This window comes from Anabrus simplex, chromosome 9 (genome assembly GCF_040414725.1).
Source record: "Anabrus simplex isolate iqAnaSimp1 chromosome 9, ASM4041472v1, whole genome shotgun sequence".
Taxonomy (NCBI): domain Eukaryota; kingdom Metazoa; phylum Arthropoda; class Insecta; order Orthoptera; family Tettigoniidae; genus Anabrus; species Anabrus simplex.
Window position 1 is genome coordinate 6,931,682 of NC_090273.1, and position 23,973 is coordinate 6,955,654.

At 37.8% G+C, this 23,973-nt stretch overlaps 1 protein-coding gene across 2 annotated transcripts in view; it reads left to right on the forward strand.

Annotated features, from left to right (window-relative positions):
• Positions 1-355: 355 nt before the first annotated feature.
• The window catches only part of LOC136881314 (golgin subfamily A member 6C), a 131,416-nt gene continuing 107,798 nt past the window's right edge, over positions 356-23,973 (forward strand). For both annotated transcript variants that reach the window (XM_067154123.2, XM_067154124.2), the window contains exon 1: positions 356-594. The gene's annotated coding sequence lies outside the window, so the exon portion shown is untranslated. The remainder of the gene's footprint in view (positions 595-23,973) is intronic.

Sequence of the window (23,973 nt, forward strand, 5' to 3'; positions counted from 1 at the left end):
TCGTTTTTTGTGCGCCATATATCTTTTTCTTAGTATTACCTGCTATCAAGTATTTTAATTATGCTAAAGACTATTAGTGATGCGTGTGTAACTTAAAAGTGAATTAAGTGCGATATTCATTAAGACTTGTGACTGGGAGATAGAACAATCAATCCCAACCAATCTCTACAAGAAAGAAAGAAAGAAATGTGACAGTTCCCAGTTACTGTTTTCACTAGTACGTTATTATTCTGTTGTCGTTACTCGGTAACCTGTAATTCTTGTCCTCGTTACATTTGTAATAGCGACGAGGACGGGCATGAAACTGTGACAAAGTAACTGCTACGTTCTTTTGCAGAGCGAGGATAATAATGTGACGGAATGTTGATTCCATATAAACCCATCTGTATGAATACTTATGTCCGGTACTGTTTGTATTTATTTAAAAATTTTCTTCTGAAAAGTATTTTTCTACTCGCTAGTAAACGGAATGTTCCAGAACTATTCGCTTAACTCTTCAGCTGTTGACGTGAGAAATCAATAATACTGTCAACTGACACAGACGTTGGGTGTGAGAGACTCACTGAAATACATTTCGAATAATGGACTGTTGGTGTAAGTTTTCATGAGCAAAGTATTAAGAATGGGTTTAGCATGCATTGTAATGAACGATTTAGTGTAAATTCGAACAAGATACGGTCTCTGACTTCTGATAAACATGACATGACACGACACGCCTTTTATTGACCGAAAAATTGTTACCGGTAATCTTCAAGCAAGCATCGTGACACTTGTGGAACGTGACAGGTTGTGAGGTCCGGGGGACCGCACATGTTAGGGCTGGGTAAGGTTTTCAATTTCTGAGAAATGTCATTAGATCGACAGTGCTTTGTTTAGTTATTAATCATTTTAATCATTTGTTTTAAATGCTGATGAAATGGGCGACCCAATTTTGAGGTCAGAGTTTGACAGAGCTGAAAGAGATCTAAATAGGAACAAGGCACCTGGAATTGATGACATTCCCTCTGAATTACTGACTGCCTTAGGAGAAACCAGCATGGCAAGGTTATTCCATTTAGTGTGTAAGATGTAAGAGACAGGAGAAGTCGCATCCGAGTTCCGGCAGAATGTTGTTATACCTATTCCCAAGAAAGCCGGTGTTGACAGGTGTGAAAACTATCGCACCATTAGTTTAGTATCTCATGCCTGGAAAATTTTAACACATATTGTTTACAGAAGAATGGAAAAACAAGTTGAAGCTGAGTTGGGAGAAGATCAATTTGGCTTCAGGAGAAATGTAGGAACACGTGAAGCAATCCTGACTTTACGTCTGATCTTAGAGGTACCAATATAAATGGTCCGTTATTGGACATTATAAATTTTCCAGCTAACTCATTCTTGGTTGCCAGCGTTTCGCCCTCGTGTGCTAGGGTGGGCTCATCAGTTGGTACCTAGCACACCTACCAATACGCTGGCTAGTGCATACCGTGGAGGCCACTGCGTAGGCTAACTGGAGCCACCGGCAGTGCCAATGCACTAAGAGACTTTGTCTCATTACCAAAAATTGATGCCTGCTTGGCCATCAGATGGTATAGATGTTGATTCCCACAGGGAATCTGAAATATTTGTCCTGAATGAGTAAATTTATAATACCAATATAAATGGTCCGTTATTGGACATTATAAATTTTCCAGCTAACTCATTCTTGGTTGCCAGCGTTACGCCCTCGTGTGCTAGGGTGGGCTCATCAGTTGGTACCTAGCACACCTACCAATACGCTGGCTAGTGCATACCGTGGAGGCCACTGCGTAGGCTAACTGGAGCCACCGGCAGTGCCAATGCACTAAAAGACTTTGTCTCATTACCAAAAATTGATGCCAGCATATTGGTAGGTGTGCTAGGTACCAACTGATGAGCCCACCTTAGCACACGAGGGCGAAACGCTGGCAACCAAGAATGAGTTAGCTGGAAAATTTATAATGTCCAATAACGGACCATTTATATTGGTATTATAAATTTACTCATTCAGGACAAATATTTCAGATTCCCTGTGGGAATCAACATCTATATCACATGATCTTAGAGGATCGAATCAAGAAGGACAAGCCCACGTACATGGCATTCGTAGATCTAGAAAAGGCATTCGATAATGTTGATTGGACCGAGCTATTTACGATTCTGAAGGTGATTGGGATCAGATACCGAGAACGCAGAATTATCTACAATCTGTATAAAAATCAGTCTGCTGTGATAAGAATCGAGGGCTTTGAAAAAGAAGCAGCAATCCAGAAAGGAGTGGGGCAAGGCTACAGTTTGTCCCCCGTCCTCTTCAGTGTTTACATAGAACAGGCAGTAAAGGGAATCAAAGAGGAATTTGGAAAGGGAATCACAATCCAAGGAGAGGAAATCAAAACCTTGAGATTTGCCGATGATATTGTTATTTTATCTGAGACTGCAGAATATCTCGGTATGGACGAGGGTAAGGAGTACGAGATGAAAATAAATAAGTCCAAAGCAAAAGTAGTGGAGTGCAGTCGAACAAAGGCAGGTGATGCAGGAAATATTAGATTAGGAAATAAAGTCTTAAAGGAAGTAGATGTATATTGTTACTTGGGTAGTAAAATAACTAACGATGGCAGAAGTAGGGGCGATATAAAATGCAGACTAGCACAAGCAAGGAAGAGGCGTCAGAGTGTGCTGTCAGCTTTTACAGTACCTGTGATTATAGGTGGACCGGCGTAAGGTTGCACATGACAGCTGCGCACAATGTTGGTCACACTGCAATGGCGCACGAAGCGATGTTGCCGCCGCAACAACAGATGAATGCACGACACGTGAGTTTTTAAAAACATGGGAGAAATGCTTTTAATGTCATCACGATAAAACACAACACAAATGAAATCGTCCGACAAAATCGAACTTTCAACACAATAATTAAGTTTACAATTCATCACACAAAATGATACGAGATACATATGCTACGAACCTGTTATTACCACGATGTTAGAAAATACGGAAGAAATCGGCCGACAAGAATCTCTTTAAATACACCAATAAATGTTAGAATAATATACACCGGTGCTAACACAAAAGGTTTCAAGTAAAATCTATAAAATTTACAAACATTCAGATACCCTATTTTCATGACTGATTCATACAGGTAGAGGCTCGATATCCTCCAGATCACTGCCATCAATACCGTCGCCTTCGTTGTCATTGTAGTCTAGGCAGGTCATCAACTCCAGACAGTCATTGATGATGCCATGTAAGCCTATTGCCATTGCCGAGTTAATGAATGTTTCGACATGGCTAAATTTCTTCCTCCAGGAAGCTGCATCCATTTGAACAACACTCTCCTGGAACAGTCCTTTCACTTCAGTAATTGTGAAGAACTTGTTATTAGTGCGTACTTAATGTTTCACTTCTTCCCATACCGTACCAACTCCATGAGGTTGAAGTGACATTGGTACGGTGGAAACTTAATAACCTCGTGCCCTTGTTCCTTTGCTACCTCGTTGACTAATTTAGTCATACACATATACGCTGGGATATTTCTTTACTTTAGCCATTCCACTAACAGTTCTTTACGGATGCTCGAAGTAGGGGTCTTGTCTATTATTACGGAGTGGTAAGGTGCATTGTCCATAACAATGACAGAAGGGACTTTGAGCTGTAATTGTCGTACACGTGTCTTTGTATTGCATCAGGCTGGAGAGAATTAATTGCTGTTACAGGAGATAGCTTAATTCGTTTCTTTCCTGGAGTGCTGTGAAAATACTATCAGCCCGTTTCCACTACTGCTATGTTCCCCAGCCCCCTTTTTCTTGTGTTATTGGAGGCGAACATCTGTCTGAATAACAGTACGCATTGAAAGCCCTAATGTTAGACATATGCGTTCCACAACTTGATCTGCAGGAACAGAGAGACGGCTATACAAACGTACAAATTTCCTCTCCCTCTCGTAAAACTCACGAGTTCTCCGCACTCATTCTGATGCCCGATTATTAAGGACCACTCTACGGCGCAAAGGATTATCACTTCATGGTTCATAACTATGTTGTTTCCGCGGCGTCGCACTGCATTCGTTAATATAAAATTTCACAATTATCTCACACAAAAAAAAACTTTCATAAACGTGCGGATCACACCTGACGATGTGCTAACGGCGACAGACGAAACGGCAACACTTCAATATGGTAGTCAAGCTAGTTATAGACGGCACCACTATACTACCAATATTGCCAACAACAATCAACTGAAAACAGTTCGTATTTATTTTGTGGCTCACTTAAACGTTGTAATTTTTTTTTTTTAAATGCTCATATTTGTGTAATGAAATAAAAGATTTTAAGCGCTATACGGAATTAAATACGAGTTAACATGAATAAGATGCGTAACTGTATCCAACATAAAATAAAGTAGATTGGTGATTCTGATTGATGGGTGACATTCTTCATTTCATGTTTGTAGTGATACCAACATGAATTACAACTGTCAAGTGCAACCTTGTGCCGGCCCACCTATAGTACCACTATATAAGTGACACCATGGTTCTGGCTTGCCTATGATTAGTACCCACTATATGAGGAACACCACGCAATAGTACGAGTCCCTGTGGTTAGTACACTTATGTGATGAACACCGTAGGTTTGCACTGCCTGTAAATGGCACCGCAAGTGCGAAACACCATAGGTCTGTGTTACATGTGCGAATTTCATTACCTGTGAGTAGTACCATAATGTGTGGAATACCGCAAGTCTACGCTACTTTTGATTATTACCGCAGCATGACAAATACGATGGTTCTACTTTCCTAGCGATAAGTACCATTATGAGGGGTCGATGACTTGGATTTTGGACCGCTTTAGGGTCGTATTCATGAACGAGACTTTGACTTTGACTTACGTAAGTTCACTTAGTTGAGTTTCGTGGAAGTCTGTTTCATAGACGCAACTTTTACAAAGTAGACTCTGGCGTAAGTAGACTTTGGTAAGTTACGATGTGAAGAATTAGATATGAAGTTGGCAATGAAAACAATGGAAGAGCAGTGCAGCGTCTTGCGTCACTCAAGGTTGTTTTCGTAATAAAGCAGTAGAAGAAGAAGAAAGTCAGCTGTTTCCTGCGTTATAGATTGCATTGGACTCTAAAATCAATACTGTTAAATTTCTATTTCGTGGCGATGGATGGAAAGAAAAAATTGCCAGCCTTCAACAACTATGAAAGGGAAGTGTTATTAGAATTAGTGAAAGAGAAGAAAGATACAGTCGAAAACAAAAAGACAGACAGTGTTAATATGAGGGAAAAATTAAAAGCGTGGGAGGATATTAGAGTAAAATTTTGTAGTGTAGCTAACACGAGCAAGAGAAGTGGAGAGCAGTTAAAAAAGTGTTGGAACAATATAAAATTTAGATCTAGGCAACGCACAATGGAGCAAAGAAAGGAGAGTATTGCAACTGGTGGAGGCCCTAGTGCAAAAGGTGACAAAGATGACAGTTTTCTGGCAATGGTGGAAAGTGTAGTACCTCACCTTAATCTGAGGATTCCGAGTGAGTTTGACAGTGATGGATTCATGGGTGAAGAGGAGACGGAAGAGGAGGTGTTGTATGATGAAGTCACTGAAGTACTGGAAACATCCGGAGCTGAGAGTGGGCCTACATTACTGGCAGAATCATCAGCCGAAAAGGAAGCCACAGAAAGAAGAAAGAGTACAGGTATGTCCAAATGTGTGAATAGACCACGAACTGAGGCAGTGTCATATCTGCAAGCCAGGAGGGAACTTGATGTAGAGCAGATGAAAGAGCTTCACAAACTAAAGATTCAGCAGGAGAAGGAGTTCCATGCAGCGAGGATGAAGTACCAAGAGGAGGTGCATAAGTTGACTATTATGCAGATGAATGAACTCCATCAATTAAAAAAAACTAAATACAACTAATAATGTATATATATATTAACCTAACCTGAAATGACTAACATTAATGAACACACTATTATTATTATATAAATGGGCACAATTATTATAAAATAGATTTTAGAGCATTAATAAAGCAATTTTATACGAAGCAAATAATGTTACATAATTGTGGTAATGCATTTATGAAAGGGTAATGTTGTTATTTTAGATAGTTATTTTAGATGCCACAGAACACTTTTAGTTAAAATATCGTTCTATGATGCGTCTTCTGGCTACAGCTCCCAACATTTGGGGTGTAGGTCGGTCATGATGTTCACCACCGTCATTCCCTTCATCAGGTTCTTCCAGGAGACCACGATCTGCAGCAATGTTATGAAGTACAACGGAAGCCACAATGACCGGAGGTATGTTGTTTAATTTCAATGTAAACTTTCTTGATAAACACTGAAATTTTTTCTTCCAGCTTCCGAATGTTCTCTCTACTACGTTTCTAGCAAGAATGTGAGAAGCATTGTATGCTTCTTCAGCTGGTGTTTGAGGATTAATAAGGGGTGTCATCAAGAATGGCCTGCAAGCGTAACCGCTATCTCCAACGAGTAATCCACGTCGCTGTCCCGTTTCAAATTGTAAACAAATCCTGCTGTTGTTGAAAATTCTATTATCATGTGTAGAACCCGGCCAACCCGTCACGAAATCAATAAACTTCATCTCGTGGTTGACTATGCCCTGACAATTGAAACTAAAAATTCCTTTCCTATTACGGAAAACCTCAGTATGGTCGCCACCTGGACTTATTATTGGTACATGGCTGCAATCAATAGCTCCAACCACTCCAGGGAATCGGGATCTTTCATACACACGACGCGCATTATTTCGACATTCAGCTTCATTTGGGAACGAAACAAACTGTGGTCTCTTTCAGGCAATCAGGATCAATATTCTTCTGATTATTCTACATACTGAGGGCTGGCTTACTCCTCGTAAATCTGCGGAGTCAATTTGGAAGTTACCTGAAAACCATGGAAGTGCGAAAGGCTATTGTAATTACCATTAGAATGCATTAATCTGTACTGATCATCCCTTAACCTAACTAGATAACACAATGAGTAGAGAGTGCAAAAACTTTGCACTGCAGTAACAACAATTTTACTCTTACCTGTAGCATAATATCTTAACGAAATTAGCAACTGTATTATTGGAGGTATGGGTGATCCTCGATTATTATATTTCTGTAATTCGTCTTCAAACATCGTTAGTACATCTAATACTGTACGTTTGTCGAATCTATATCGTTTTCTGAACTCATTTTCTGTATAAAATTCAACTGGGTTCTGTGCATCTCTCATAATACGCCGAGGATTAGGCACAACGTACTGAATAATTTCCTGGATCTCTTCAACTTCGTCTACAAAATTAACTACATCAGCAATATCTGCCATTTTATTATTTTTCTTATCTCAGAGTCTACTTAAGTACGGAACATCGGCGACTTGGAAGTAAGTCGCCATCTAAGTTTACTTACCTCCAAGTAGCGATTATGAAATGGAAATGGCGACTTACCGCCTCCTAAGTCTAAGTCTAAGTCAAAGTCTTGTTCATGAATACGACCCTTAGACTACAAGCAACATCCATTCAGTATTGTGCTATAGAAGCATTCCGTTGGTCAGTAATACTATTGTTTTATGTCAATTTATGTGAACATAAGGCATTGCGGGTCGCATCCACTGATTATTTTATATTCATATCCGTCCATTCATTCTTCGTCCTCAAGTTTTGGTTTCTGGTCAGTGGAGGATTTTGGACTTTTAATTTGTCATTACATTTCTTCTCATTCCGTACCATTAGGGGCCGATGACATAGATGTTAGGCCCCCTTTAAACAACAAGCATCATCATCATCATCACAAAATTATGTGGAAAACAGCAGATGTTGCATTTTAGGTACCTACTTCCTAGACCTATTTCACATAGCCATTCATGCAAAGACTTGAAAAATTAAAATATATCCTACTCATAACAGCAAGATGAAAGTATGAATCTGTTCTATCCCCATTTAGCTCAATTAAATGCGAAATATACTTTAATTTGAATATCATCTGTAAGTTTGAGCTTCAGCTGTGGTTCACATCGTATGTACTCAGCATCCTCTACACGACCACTGGTGCATTCATCCAATATTACTATAACACATCATCTTCAAAAGAAGCGCTGCCAGTACACAACTTTGATGGTCTGGGTTTAGCCATAGGTATAAGTTCAAAACTATGAAGAAAGTCGCACCAGAACAGAAAATCAAAGTGTGGTGTGACTGAGCTAAAGCCCCTTGTAAGACTCTAGACTGAGCAGGGTAGGCATACACATAATTCGCAGCATAATTTCATGTCATGGCAGTGAGAGAAATATATAAGTGCTGGTACATTTCCTTATATAATGTTGTTAAAAGGGGTGATATATTCTGACAAATCCAGAAACAATCGACAAATTTCTGATTAGAAGCAAGACTGAGGGTGATGAAAATGACCCCTCTTATGGGAGTTTTCCAGATGTGGATCCCGAAAGATCTTCATCCCACCTTAATAAAGCATGCCATTCTTGTCGTGTGTCAGAGAGAAGTAAGAAACCGCCAAGAAACTATCACTCTATCAATCACTACTGATCTGCATTTAGGGCAGTCGCCCAGGTGGCAGATTTCCTACTGTTGTTTTCCTAGCCTTTTCTTAAATGATTTCAAAGAAATTGGAAATTTATTGAACATCTCTCTTGGTAAGTTATTCCAATCCCTAACTCCCCTTGCTATAAACGAATATTTGCCCCAATTTGTCCTCTTGAAATCCAACTTTATTTTCATATTGTGATCTTTCCTACTTTTAAAGACACCATCCAAACTTATTCGTCTACTGATGTCCTCCCACGCCATCTCTCCACTGACAGCTCGGAACATACCTCTTATCGTAATCTATGAGCTTCACTTTTTTGAAAGAATGTCTGTTAAACGATTTAACTCCAAAATTTCTTAAAAAATACAATAATAAACATAGGAACACCAACCAAACCCGAAATATACAGAAAAAGACGAACCGAATTTGGCTTAACCTCCTCAGACCCAGAGAAATATTTTAATCTAATTTTTATATTTTCTTGCAATACCCAATAGAAGAAGCTTCTTGGAGACCAGGAAAAATAATTTAAAAAATATGGGATGGCTGACGCTTGCAAGGTCCCATGTCCCCTGTAGGGGACACTGGGTCTTAACCTAGTATATCTAGCCTCATATTTAGATTTTGAAAAACCCATTTTAAAGCATTTCTGTTGTCAAACTATGACACATATACTTAGACAAAAACACAAATATCATGGGTACAATAAAATAAATTCAAATGGCTGACTTCTGAGGAATTTCACGTGCCCTACAGGGGACATACAGTTTTAACAAAGGATGAGTTAGTCACATTTTCAGATTTGTAAAAACATATTTTAATCCACTTCTGTAGGCAAACCATGATATACATATTCAGAAATAATAGAAATGTCACTGTCACAATAATTACATTAACAATTATAATTAACATAAAACAAAATTAGAAAATTCATGTAATAAAAAACTTCAGAAAATACAAATTCAAAATAGCCCGGAACAGTAAATTACAGCTCATGAAAGCCACTTAAAATTCACAAGTCACTTACAGCACATGCTAGTCATTTTCATCGCGTGATAGCCATCTTCAGTCCATGGTAGTCACTTACATTCACAACTCATGGTACAGTTTGAAACAATTCCTTGTATCCTGCAGACAAAGAAACACTTTACATGTTGAGCAGCGAATGCGAGCCTTGTTGGCATTGCAACCAGGAAATCGGCATCTATTCTTGGTTATGGGGGTTGGAAACTCAGGCAAGTGCAAAACATTTTTTGTCCTGAGGCTATCTGAAGGTTGGGGTACCTTGGTCTTGGGATGCTTTGGCGGAGGCCCTTCTGGTTCATAGTCCGACCCTGAATCAATTGCAGGCACATTGATCAAACTTTCTTCTACTTTCTCCGTAAACTGTAGGTAATCCAGAACATCCTTCTTCGGTGTTCCTAGGGCAGCCTGGTCTCTTCTGTATTCGATCCAGGAGGCTGCAATAGCGAAGTCAAAGAGATGGAAGATGAGCCTTACCGTCCATTTTTTGGTTCGTGCGCAGATCCTATAAATGCTGATAATCCTATCTAGAAAATCAACGCCACCCATATACATGTTGTATGCCTTGACAATTTGTGGACGTTTAACTTGAATATACATAGCATCCTTTTTCGACCAACGTCGACATTCATCAAGGGGAATCTGGCCTTCTTTACTCGAGATCATGGTCACTGGTCTGTTATCATTCCATTTTACTAGTGTTATCTGTCCATCATTTCGTACGGTTTGATCTGTTGACCCTCGACCTTCTTTCTTCATGTCTCCATCACTCTTGAGATTGCAAGATTTTGGAATTCTACACTTCTGGATCGTACCTGTCGCTTGACACTCTGCCCTAGCATGCAGCATGTCAAGCAACTGAATGGATGTGAAGTACCGATCCACATAGATGGTGATTCCACGGGGCAGGGTTTCGGTTAGACGCATGACCACTTTACCACCTAAGTCAAGCTGCTGGTACTCCAGATCATGTGTAATGGAATCTCCTTTACCTTGATAAATGAAGAAATCAAGGGGAAGGCCATCTGGCGCAGCTGCAACGAAGATTTTCAATCCACATGGGTTAGGCTTCCCTTTCACAAACTGCCGAGCAGATACATGGCCCCAGAAGGGTACCATTTGTTCATCAATGCATACACGACTGGGCCGAGGATTTCGTAAACACCCGTTCTGAACTGACTGGATAAGCGGTTGAACTTTCCAAAACCGATTGCTCTCCTTCTCTTCCGTTGTGACCCTTGAATCATCTCGCAACTTAAGGTTATTTCTGATAACAAAATAGCGATTTCTGGACATTGTGTCTGAAATTGCAGGAATTCTTGTTTTCCCTGCCCAGTACATCCTGATCCTAGGGAATTTCAAGTATGACATTATGACTGTGATACCGAAAAATTTTTTCATCTCCTCGGCAGAACAATTCAGTATCATCCCAGTATCCTTGAGATAGCGCTGATTTGTGTGCATGGCTAATGCTTCAAAAATTTTATGAGGAATATATTTATTAAAATATTCTATTGGAGGAAGATTTACTGGATTGGTAGGTATCTCGATGTGATCTGGAGCTGGAGGTAAAGGGCTGAAGTCTTCGGTTCTCTTCCAATATGTTCTACGAACCGGACTTGGCTGTACATGTCTTGCTGTGTCATCAACACCTTCATCTCCTTCCTCATCATCTTCCACATTTTCTTCAGCTGACTCGCCAATTAATTCGAAGGATGGGCCATTCCGTTCATTATAATCATCATCATCATCATCATCCGGCAGGTCATCACACTCTGAGATGTTGCCATCAATCTCCAAATTAACAAAATTAGCGAAGACCTCAGATTCTAAAAGAGAAAAAAGGACTTCTGTAACTGCTACTATCAAAAAGTGGAATAACCTCACTCATAGTTTCTACTTTGCATGTGATGATTCAACAATTACCCTGTATCATCACAAATATATGTATGGAATAAATATAAATTCGAGTTAAATGATAATACTTGCATTTAGTTCATTACGTGAAAAAAAACCAACTCTGAGTTGCAAACAAAGCCCAATTCGCTTTTGAGGTTAACATGAAAAATATTCTGCAATTTATAACACTGAGACCCAACGTCCCCTGTAGGGGACACCATACTTTCCTTACTTGTATAACATTGTCAGAAGATGTTTCAACAATTATTTTAAAGTAATTCATTAGCAGAAGCCTTGTTGATAAATAACGGATAATTGTGCATTTCTACATTAAAGTATAATGATTCCACAAATAAACTTACCTAGAGCTGCACCTGAAAACGTGTCTCTGCTAGAAGACGCCATTTTGATAATTCGCTGTGTATTCCAGAGAAGTTAAATTTCATCAAACAGTAGTTTGGCGTGTGCTGCCATCTCTCCTTGCAAGCCTGAACTGATACGGGAACTGTTAGTTTCCTGGCTTGTCCACCAGGGACTTTTAAACAAACTGCTGTTTGGTGTCCCCCACAGGGGACTGTGGGTCTGAGGAGGTTAAAGAAGAAATCAAATTCATGTACAAAAAAAAACCACCTTAATACACAACTGTATGAAACACACCTGAAAGCCTCACGTGACTTACCAGACACTTATTGGAACAATTTTCAACAAATAACCAATGAAAAAAATAGCATACATAGCCATACATAAACAGAATACATTGAATAAGAAACTAAATGTATTAAAACAATCACATAATCAGCACATACGAAATCACACACCCAATAGACTAGATCTACTGACAATGATCAGCATGTATTCCATCCTCCAATGAAAAACTTAACTAATACAATATTCAATGAAACTGAATCCACTATACTGAACAATTGGGGAAATGACTCAATATTCCATGATATTACTACTATCATTACTGAAACTGAAAATGCCATAAACAAAATACCACATGAACAACAGGATGAAATCAGATATGAAATCAAGAAAAAATTACCACAATATATTAATAGAATCAGTAAAGAGAACAATAAACAAGATATCATGAACTACACACAACTCAAAAAGCTCAAAAACAAAATTAATCAAAACAACTTACTAATAATCAAAGCAGACAAAGGTAACACAATGGTTATCATGGATAAAGATGAATACATAACTAAAACCAAAACTTGCTTCCAAAACAAAACTTTTCAAATCAAAAATAAGGATCCCACTAACAGTATTCAAAGAAACTTAAAAACTTTATTAAAAAACACTCACTTTCTTTTAAACAAACAGGAAATCACAAAACTTATCACAATGAACCCAGGACTACCTACTGCTAAAGCATACCCAAAAATCCATAAAGACAATATACCTATGAGGCCTATAAAAAATTATAAACCAAGTCCCACCTACAAATTATCACAATTCATTCAAAGATACCTCAAAAAACATTATGTATTCCATGCCAAAAAAGCCATAAAAAACTCAATAGAATTCTGCAACATCACTAAAAATATAAAAATAGAAAAGTACCACAGATTAGCATCATATGATATAATAAATATGTACCCCAACATACCTACACAGAAAACCATAGAAATCATAGAATCCAATCTCAAAAATCATAGCAAACTTAGTAAGCTAGAAATAGAGGAATTCATAAAATTATTACACTTTGCCATCAACAACAATTACTTTAAATTTCATGACACCATATATCACCAAAAAGGACTACCCATGGGATCTCCAACATCAGGTATACTGGCAGAAATATATATAGATTACTTGGAACACCAAGAAATCCAAAAACTAGATAATATCCCCTTTTGGTGCAGATTTGTTGACGATGTATTTGTTATAATAGACAATAGGCATACCAATGAAGACAAAATCCTAGAACAACTAAATGGAATAGATCCTCATATAAAATTCACTATGGAAATGGAAAACAACAAAAAAAAAACACACACACACACGCGCGCGCGCGCGCGCGCGAAAGCCGCATATTACAGTATGATTTACAGATCATACCACTTACAAAGGAAATTCTAAATAAAGAATTAAATTTAATCCATAATACAGCCAGACAGAATGGTTACAAAAAAGAAATGATTAACAAGATTATTAACAAAATAAAAAACCAAGTTAACCAGAAGCGAGAAAGATAAAAATGACTACGTACTATTCACCTATAACAATAGACATATACATCCCATAACAAATGTTTTTAAAAAACAAGGCCTACAAATAGCCTACAAAACTACACATAGCAACGCCAACATCTTACACAATTCTAAATCCGTCAACAATAAAAATCAATACAACACTCAGGTGTCTACCGCTTGAAATGCAATGACTATGAGGCCACCTACATAGGGCATACCGGAAGGAACTTTCAGATACGATATAACGAACACATAAATGCAGTTAAGCACAGACATTTTTCAGCTATGGGACAACACATCGATGACCAAAAACATAGATTTACAAATATTAACCATGACATGCAAATTCTGAATACAAACCCCAAAAGCCTCTTGCTCAGCATCTTGGAAGAATTTTACATTAATTTAGATCAGTATGTCAACCCAAATTTCAACCTAAATGAAATCACAGAAAAAACTAACATTCTTTTTGATGCAGTCATTCCCTTTCTAAAAAATTATTATCTGAAAAGAATTAAAAAACAACAGCCCATATATACAAATTAACCGCCTAAAGACCCTCCCTACCCTAGTTCCACTCTCTCCACAGATGCCCCTCCCATCCCTCCAAACTTCCCCTCCGTATCCGCAAACTACAGCCCCAGAATAATACGTAACAGATCTCGACGTGCAGCCGTGCAGCACACACAGTGCCAGCACTCAACGTAAGTATATCATACATATATTACACTTTTCTTAGCCCATTAGACGCCGTTTCTTACACAATCTATCTCTAATTTCAGATATCACAGTCTACAATATAAGGGAAGCCCTCACGTTATCATCTAGAACTTTGTATATTGGTTGACATCCCAAGATGCACGGCATTACTCAATACTCCAGTTTATAATAGGCATTATCTTAACTTAGCAATGGTGCACACAATTTATCACATCAAGACAACTGTAATACATCATACTAGCATTAATCAAGAAAACATTGGAATGAACAAAAACTATCACAAGTTTAAACATTAGAATACAAACACTGTGTACTTACCACATTACAAGAATAATGCAGCAACAACAAACCAGTACAAACTAGAGTTAAATGTGGATCCATTTTATCTTGTTTTTATCATTTCATCCACTTTTAAACGGCCTTTTATAGCGGGTCAAATTTTATGTGTATATATTCGTTTCTAATAGACAATGCATGTTCCATCAATATATATATGTAAATATGTAATAATTCCACATATACCGTTGTAAACTTTATTTGATGTTTACTAGACTCAGGCTACAATGAGATGACGCTTTACATAATAAGCAACTTTTTAGTCAATGAGGAAAGATCCATTACACTACTGTTATATTTACTTTTTCATGACCTGTCAAATTGGGTCAGTGATATCAAGGCATTATGCCTTATAATGTGATGTTTTTGAAACCGATTTAATGTATAACAGCTGAGGATGACCCCATAGGGGTCGAAACCGGTACTGAATTTACAGCATCTTGTAAATAAACATTGTATTGATAAGGTGGAGGCTTCTATATTATTTTTATATTGTACATACCACTTAGTCGAGCAGCTTGTCTCCTTTCTCCCAAGTCTTCCCAGCCCAAACATTCCAACATTTTTGTAACGCTGAAGATGCATTTTAATCAAGGCTGTCAGGAAAAAGGAAATGACGTGTTAGTAGCGGCTTCTATAATTGGAAGAAAGGCTCTGAAAAGCTAAAAGCGCACAACTTTCAGCCTGTTGCGGGAAGTAGTCCTGAAATCTAATTGTTTACAAGGTTGAGTCAATGTTTGTAAGCAAACATCTTAGAAAATGATGCCAAATCGTAACCTACTTGTTTCTTGCTATTAGAGGCCATACTGACCATGGAAGTAACTACTGTAACCTGTATGAGTACGATATGAAGATTCAGTAGAAGTACAGAGCCTTACACACAGCCACACACTTCTGTAGAAGTCAGACACTGTTTATATTTGCAATAATATGTAATGAAAGAGCAGTCAGTAGGAAAGAACAGTTTTCACTTTGGTCAGGAACTGTCTTTCAGCTCTCCCCTTGTCCAGCTCCTCTCTCCTTCCATCATTTTGTCTCAAACCCTGTTTCCTCTTCCTGCACTCCTCTTTATCTCCCTATCCCTCTCTTACCCTCCAACTCCATCTCCAGCATCTGTTTCTCCTCCATCCTCTTCAGATGTCCAAACCATCTTAGTTTACTCCTATCAGTTTTCTCATTTAAGCTTTCCATTCCCACTCCTTTCTCACATCTTTGTTTCTCAATCTGTGTTTCCTTGTCTTTCTTATCATACTTCTTAGGTATTTCATTTCACTGACCTCCTCCCTGCTTGTCACTGTCTCAGCTGCATAAGTCAATATGGGTGCATTATACATTTTTGTACATTACCTCTTCACACTTCCTTGGTACTTCTTATTCCAGACAACGTTTCCTACACTCTGGTATAATGCATTGCTGTGTTGCACGCTCTCCCTAATCTTCATGTCCAGCCTTGTTTCTGTATTAATTCACTCCCTATGCATTTGAAATTGTCAACAATTTCAAGGCTCTGACCACCAATTTTCACCATGACTTTCCCTTGTCTTTCTCCTCTTGATATCACCATGGTGTTGCTTTTCCCTGCACTGATTTTCATAGCATACTTTTCAATTTTCTCATTCAGTGCTTCAAGTTGTTCCTGTACTTCTTTGCTGTTCGTTCCCCATACCAAATATTGTCTGCAAATAGTCATTAATAACTTTGTCCCGCTATTCCCATGTGTTTCCTTTGTTTCCTTTACACTGAAACGGAAAATACAACTTCTACCTTATTTTGTATCACTTGTGATGTACTTGCTCACTTTGATTTGTGCATCACAAATTGTAGAGGCTTTGACAGACCAACTGATATAGTGTGCTAAAAGAGAGCTTTATATCCACATTCACTCAACTTCAGCATCATCAACGTTTGCTGTGTCCCTTGATGGTCCAGGTATAGAGTCCATAACTTATCACTTTTACTCCCAACATACAAGCTAGCTCTACATGCGCACACAGATTGCTGCACAGCTCACGCTAATGACGCTCGTACTGACATGGAGTTTGTGAGACTCTTACATTACCTCAAAGTTTATTATTTCGGTTGCATGTTATTTCTCAGTAATGACCAGCTGCGTGCTTGCTTATGATAAAATACGAAGGTACCAGGAAGAAAAAGGATGTAAAGTGAAAGATCTGAAAAGAAGCAAATGACTGATCATCTGCAAGAGTCTGACAGACTCCATATTAGTTGCTGAGTATTAATTTAAAAATATTTTCAACAGTTTTCGTACAGTACATTAACACAAACATATAAATTAATTTTTAAAAATTTTCCAAATTTACTCGCCCCTTCTTAGAGGAAGTTTAAAATTATTCTGACTACGAAGCGATTAAGATCTGATGTTAATGTTTTATTAATATCGCCTTGTGTTTATAATTACAGTACTATGATTAACAACAACATAGCTAAACCAGTCTCTACATTTTTGGGAGGCAGGGAGGGTCCTAACCTAAAGGAGATTATCTAAAAACTATCAAGGAAGATTTTATGTTCAAAATATTTTATTCTTTCCAGAGCAATTACATACTTTTAACACAGTTGTTCCTAAATATTTATGATCTATCCTCTTCATCATAGACTTTTATTATATTTATTGTATTGCAAGGCTCAGCACAGTTCCTTTTACGTGATAGTGACGACGTACTTGGCTCATCCAGTGACAAAGAGCGACTGATTTCTTGATACACACTGTAGGGATTTAAACTCTTACTATTCAAGAGAGGCCCAAGGACAAGGGGCGAACATTCCGAGAGGAATCTGCAGTTGCTGTCGAACTTAAGGACTAGAAGTCGTCACATTTCAGTTATGCACATTTTAGTGATAAAATATATAATTATTATTGTGGCCAAGCTGAGTGGTTCAGACGGTTGAGGCCCTGGCCTTCTGTCCCGACTTGGCAGGTTTGATCCTGGCTCAGTCCAGCGGTATTTGAAGGTGCTCTAATGCATCAGCCTCGTGTCGGTAGATTTACTGGCACGTAAAAGAACTCCTGAGGGACAACATTCCAGCATCTCGGCGTCTCCAAAACCCGTCAAAATAGTAGTTAGTAGGAAGTAAAAACAGTAATGTCATCATCGTCATTATGTTGGGCTGTGTGGGATCACTTTCAGGTTTGACTGTGTTTGGTGAGTGAGAAGGATCCCTCCCATATTTACGCCCAACACTGTTGACCGGCTGAAACCCACGCTCATCGCTCGCCATTTTGCATTCGAAAAACCTCAACATTTTAATCTTTTCTCTCTCTTTTTTTTTTTCTTTTCAAAACTCTTTTAAATGGCTGGTCTAACAATAATTCATTCCAGATTTAAAGTAGAGGAAATCTGCTACAGTTTGAGCCCAAATTCAGCTCTGTACCTTATGGACTGATACAGGATTTCAAATAATCTTGTTCTTATCAAAAAGTTGTCTTTTTTAATCAAATTTTTAATTTTCTCTTAAAACTAAGGTGCAAGTAAATGTTATATGAATCAGTTCTAAAGGTATAACTTAAATAAGCTTATTTTTCATACTGTGAAGAAGCAAATCTGTAACAGTCGAAATTTGGACACAAAAAAAAAAAAAAAAAAAAACCTCACCTAATTTAGAAAAATAAAAGCAATTATAAAAGTAAAATTAGACGAGGTAAAATAAACGGCAACTAACGACAGCAAGTGGACAGCGGAAGAAGCTCTACAAGGTGCCTGGGACCGGGCGAGTTGGCCGTGCGCGTAGAGGCGCGCGGCTGTGAGCTTGCATCCGGGAGATAGTAGGTTCGAATCCCACTATCGGCAGCCCTGAAAATGGTTTTCCGTGGTTTCCCATTTTCACACCAGGCAAATGCTGGGGCTGTACCTTAATTAAGGCCACGGCCACTTCCTTCCAACTCCTAGGCTTTTCCTATCCCATCGTCGCCATAAGACCTTTCTGTGTCGGTGCGACGTAAAGCCCATAGCAAAAAAAAAAAAAAAAAAAAAAAAAAAGGTGCCTGGGAACGTATGGTGTTTTGGGGAAAAGGAGGTACACTACGATCACCTTTGAATTTTTACTTAATTAACAAAGAAAATCAAGGATACAACATTAAATGAACAATGAAGCAAAACAAGTAATGTAGTAAACAGAAATTAAGGTAGTGAATACAAAGGTATTTAAATAAAATTAAAAAAACAAGAACGAACTCTTAGAAATGTAGGAGATTCAAAATCTTAACACAGAAGTTGATACAGAGTTACGGGAGGCAACCCCAAGGGAAATTTAAATAGATATATGTTAATTACACAGTTCATAAAACGAAAAGAAAAGGGGAACTGCCTCCAAAAACCAAAAGGAATGACTGGCTGCCAGGCTAAGTCATTTCGACGAACATATTGATGAATGCAGATGTCTAGAGTAAACTCCAACACACAAATTAGATATTACATTACAGTGGAAAAGTTACGTTAAAATAAAAGGGCCGAAACACAAGGAACAAGTGCTTACCCCAGAGGCCACCATCCCCCAGAGGGGACTAACGCCGAGCGCGTCCGCTCTCACGAGGAGCCTGAAGCCAGAAATCGTACAATCACAGGAGACAAATCAGATTACGGTATCTTCCACCCGACATCCGTATTCACCAATTAGAAACATCCTTGTTATCGCCAATCCTAATACACTTCGTTTCCTCAGCAAAATTTGAGATCATACTATCTGTCGAAACCAGAAACAACTAGAACCATCCTCCTTAAATTGGCATGTGCAGGTACCCCCTGCCTCGAAAGTACATGTCACGAAAATTTTGCATATAGGGAATATTTGTAATATCTACGGGTGTAAGAATATTATTTCATTAGCAAGGGCGGAAATTTTTCCCAACTCCATGTTACAGAGAGAAGAGCTCGCTCGAAACCGGATTTTCCAAGTGAGGGGTGAGCTGTGGATTTTTTGTGTGTCAGGCTGCCAGCTGCTACCACGTGACCTACTGGGAGAAACCAAGGCGGTCCGATCGATACGAGCAAGGATGCTCTACACCTGACAGTATTTTAATAAAATGTAACAGACTATCAGGTGCAAGTTATTGACCAATCACAGACGATTACGGTGACACACCCTCATCTTAAGACAATTATAAATGGGTGTTTCCAGAAGGAACTGCCTCTTTTTGATTTGAGTCTCTCTTGGAGTTGAGTCTTCTGGGATGACTGTCTTGGAAATTCTACACTGACATTCACGTCGCAGACATTCTTGGGTTCGATCACTCGGCAGGACAGACTCATTACACATCCTAGATCTACGAGTTTAGCAGATTTACGGAAGAAGTTGCGTATTATTCAGAAATATCATTCATCGTGTGTGTGTACTGGGCACATCTTAAAACTTATTTGTCAGTTTCAGCTCCTACTACTTGGGAAGAGAGAAGAGGAATTCTACATGCAGATCAAGACAATTCAAGATGCCATTAAATCAGGAAGAGGAAGCCTACTACTATTCCATGTTCATCGCAGCTACAATGGTGTTTTAAAATGTAAGGCAATTTCCGACATGGAGGAGATGTCGACCGGTGGTGGGTGACCTACCTCATGTCCAGCGTCATCGGCCAAAATCCAGTTTCATCAATCATTTAAGTACAATGTTATAATATCTATCTATTCATCTTTGTAAACACAATGTAGACATAACGCTTCCTTATTCATTTGGCATAATTTTCTTCTAGTCTTGCAGTAGTTTGACATTTCATTTCTTCTTTCCATGGTGTAAGGTAGGTAGTTATTGAGTGTGAATGATTATTGGTTCCTATTAGATAGTTTGTGATGTGTGAGTGTCTTCGATATTTATTCTGACTGTCCCATTCAATAGTATAGGAGTGATTTAAAAATAATTGACCTCTCCGATAACAATAATTTAATTTTGAAATAATTTATAATTTTTTTTTTAAAGTCATGTGGGACAGGTTATCAGTACGTTTTATTATGTCGAAGTTTCTCTAGATGTTATTACGGTCTTTATGTGGATTTCAAGCATGTTAGTGTCATCTGTTAACTTTATCGAACCTTAGCTTACGCGGATTTGTGATCTCGCATTATTATTATTATTATTATTATTATTATTATTATTATTATTATTATTATTATTATTATTATTATTATTATTATTAAACTTCATCATGGGTTAAATAAGGAAATAAGGGTCATGTGTGTAAATATTGTTTATTCTTGTGTGAAATATTAATGTGTGCTCTAGTAGGATGAATGTGAGCCTGGAAAACGACCGAATCTTGACAGATTATTTATTGTATTTATGGACTTGGGAGTGGATCAGTTATTATGTGTTTGACATGTGAATCTATTTATTGAGTCTCATGTGAAGAGAATATGTTGTTGAACATAATTTCTTCGAGTGGAGCACGTGTTAGTTGATAGCCATGGTATTTAAATAATAATAATAATGTCGTGACTCATGAACCATAAACGTGTACGTTTATATTTGACCTTCGTTATGTGCGTTTCTGTACCGATAATTCCCGATGATATCTATCACTGATATTCTCACGAACATTGTTGTTGAACCCAGTTTCTTTATTTAAGTGATAATCCTCGCATCATCACATTCCTAGTTGTTGTAATGGTATTTCTTTGCCCTATACCATCATCAAAAATTTTCTATGACTTAGATTAAAATTAAAATATAATAATCAAGGACTAGAAATCGCCATAAATATTATAAACTGTTACCGTGTACCCTAGTGTGAATGTTGTATGTGTGATTTGTCATTATTTCTATGGATTGTGATATTTCTTATGATTATAATTTGACTCGATCACTTGTTCGTTGCGTGTGTTTTGATTAAAATATCGTTATTTGTGTTGCTCCCATTTGTTGAGAAGTGAGTCTTTAGTGGATTTTATTCCAAAATTAGATAGAGAAGGGTTTAATGTCTTAGAAAAAATGAATAAGCAAGGGTCATGTCCGTGGACAGGAGTCGCAAACAATTTATTGTGAAACCTACAAAGCTAAAAATTCTCAATGAGTGCAATATTGAAGAAGGATATTGCGTTAATTTATGTAATTATTATGGGAAATTTTGAGATAATAATTATGGAGAATTTTTCATTTATAAATTTAAGTCTGAGGAAGACATATTGAATGGAATTTCGACAGGAAAATTTTATTTTAAATTTTTCTCATTTCAATCTAGTGGAAGTAACGTTAATTTAAAAGATTAAGCAGGAAGGGATAATTTAATCGCTGACAGTAAATGAATCGGAAAATTATTTATTAAAATTTTTATTTGTAGATAATCCTGTTAACATTAGAGAAAGGTCTTCTCATAAAAATACGTTTATTATTTATTATATCAGATGTAGGCTAATACTCGTCTGTGTATTTCCAGAAATTATGTCACCAGAATTATGGGAAGAATATTTACGTTGTACCGAAAATACCGGCAGAGAAGATAAATCAAATTCCAAGATTTTGTTCAATTTAAATTTATTGTTAAGAGTGCTTAGTTATAATAAATGTTAAAACCTATTATTTAGTGTTGATTTTATTGTCGCTAGTCCTTATTTCTATTCCTGCCCTTAAAATTTTTGCAAAGCCAGAAAACGAACAGTCTACGACTGAGACTCTCATTCTCCGGCTGAGTAGCTAGGTAATATGGGTGCAGTACATACATAAAAAATTTCACATAATAATATAATAATTTTTTACAGTTCCAGAAAAGATCTTCAATATAACATTTCTTTGAAAATAATTCTTACAATGTTCGTTTATAATTCCAAATAATAAATAATTTTATTTTTTTCTTCACTAGTCCAAACGATAATATTAAATACCACACAAATAATTTTACACCCAACTAACTTTCCAGTTCAAAAGGTCAAATTCTCAAATAAACAATAAATGAATATTTTACAAAATAAAATAGGATTTTGATGACTTCAGGCCTTTGCTGTCCTAACTCAGGTCACAAAAGCAAGCTCATATCCTTGCCTCAAGGTGATGCAGCTCTTTTCAGGTGCACCTCCAATGGAGGTGAGCTGTGTGTACCATTTCAATCAAATTCCAGTCCCGTCCCATTCGTAAATCTGTGGGAGTACCCAGAATCAGTGGCAGCTAATAGCACGAACCATTACGCTACGGAGGCGGACGAACTCTGAACTTTTACTTAACAATAATTCATGGTAACTATGACCACGCAGGGGCATAACATAAGGGCCTACATTGCAGACGGAACCGGTAAAAAATAAATAATGATACTTAGTCTAATGTTACACTGCACAGAAATGGTCAGACCATGACAGTTTTGTAGAATCAGGTGAAATAGTTTTTACAGTTTGTTCGTAGAGGAATTGCCATGTTATTGCATCTAGCAGCAGGTATTATAATTGTGTCGAGTGTAACACACCTTGCCCTCGCTGTCCCTTGTAACACCGTGGCACATACCTCGAAAAGGGCTTGCACCATATTACTTTAAAATAATGACAACAATGGAAATTGGTGCCAAAATGTCAGATTCTATTTTATTTATTTATCTAAATAATGCTGTGCATATAAATACAAACTGTATAACCAGAAGACAAATATATATCAATGACAATCATAATATAAAAGGAAAAAAGAAAAGAGGTCGCAATATGGTATATTTGGACTCTATAGGTGACTTCCTGTCGAGCATGGTGTTTGGAAAAGTAAATGCTGCGTTGGCAGAAGAACAAACTTATATGGTTGCTGACCAATAGGTAGCCACTTTCAGTGATCCAGGTGTTGCTTGGATGAGGTCTTCCATAGTACATAAAGTTGAATACAGTTTGGAGAAGACAAGGCGTTGTCTCTCGAGAACGGCAATCTATTGAGAGATTTTGATGTTAGCGAACCTTCTGTATGACCAGGAGTGAGTTCTTTGATTTAAGTCGACCATTTTTCTGACCATTTGAACCTCCCTCGCCATTTACAAATTCGGGCTTGTTGTGCAGTCCCTACGAGAGCCTCCGTTGTTCTGAGGAAATTTTTCCTTGAAGTCGAATGTGGACAAGCTGGCTGATGATCATACAGAGGGTGAGATTCAGATGTATCAACTTTTTTGTTTTCACTCTTTGCCACTATCTCCCGATGCATGTCAGGAGTGGCAATCCCAGCAAGGCAGTGCAATTTTTCCAAAGGCGTAGGCAACCAGTGATGATTTGACAAGTCTAACCATTAAATACGTCCTCAAATAACCTCCGACAGTCAAGAATCTTCACTGTGACGCAAGTGTGA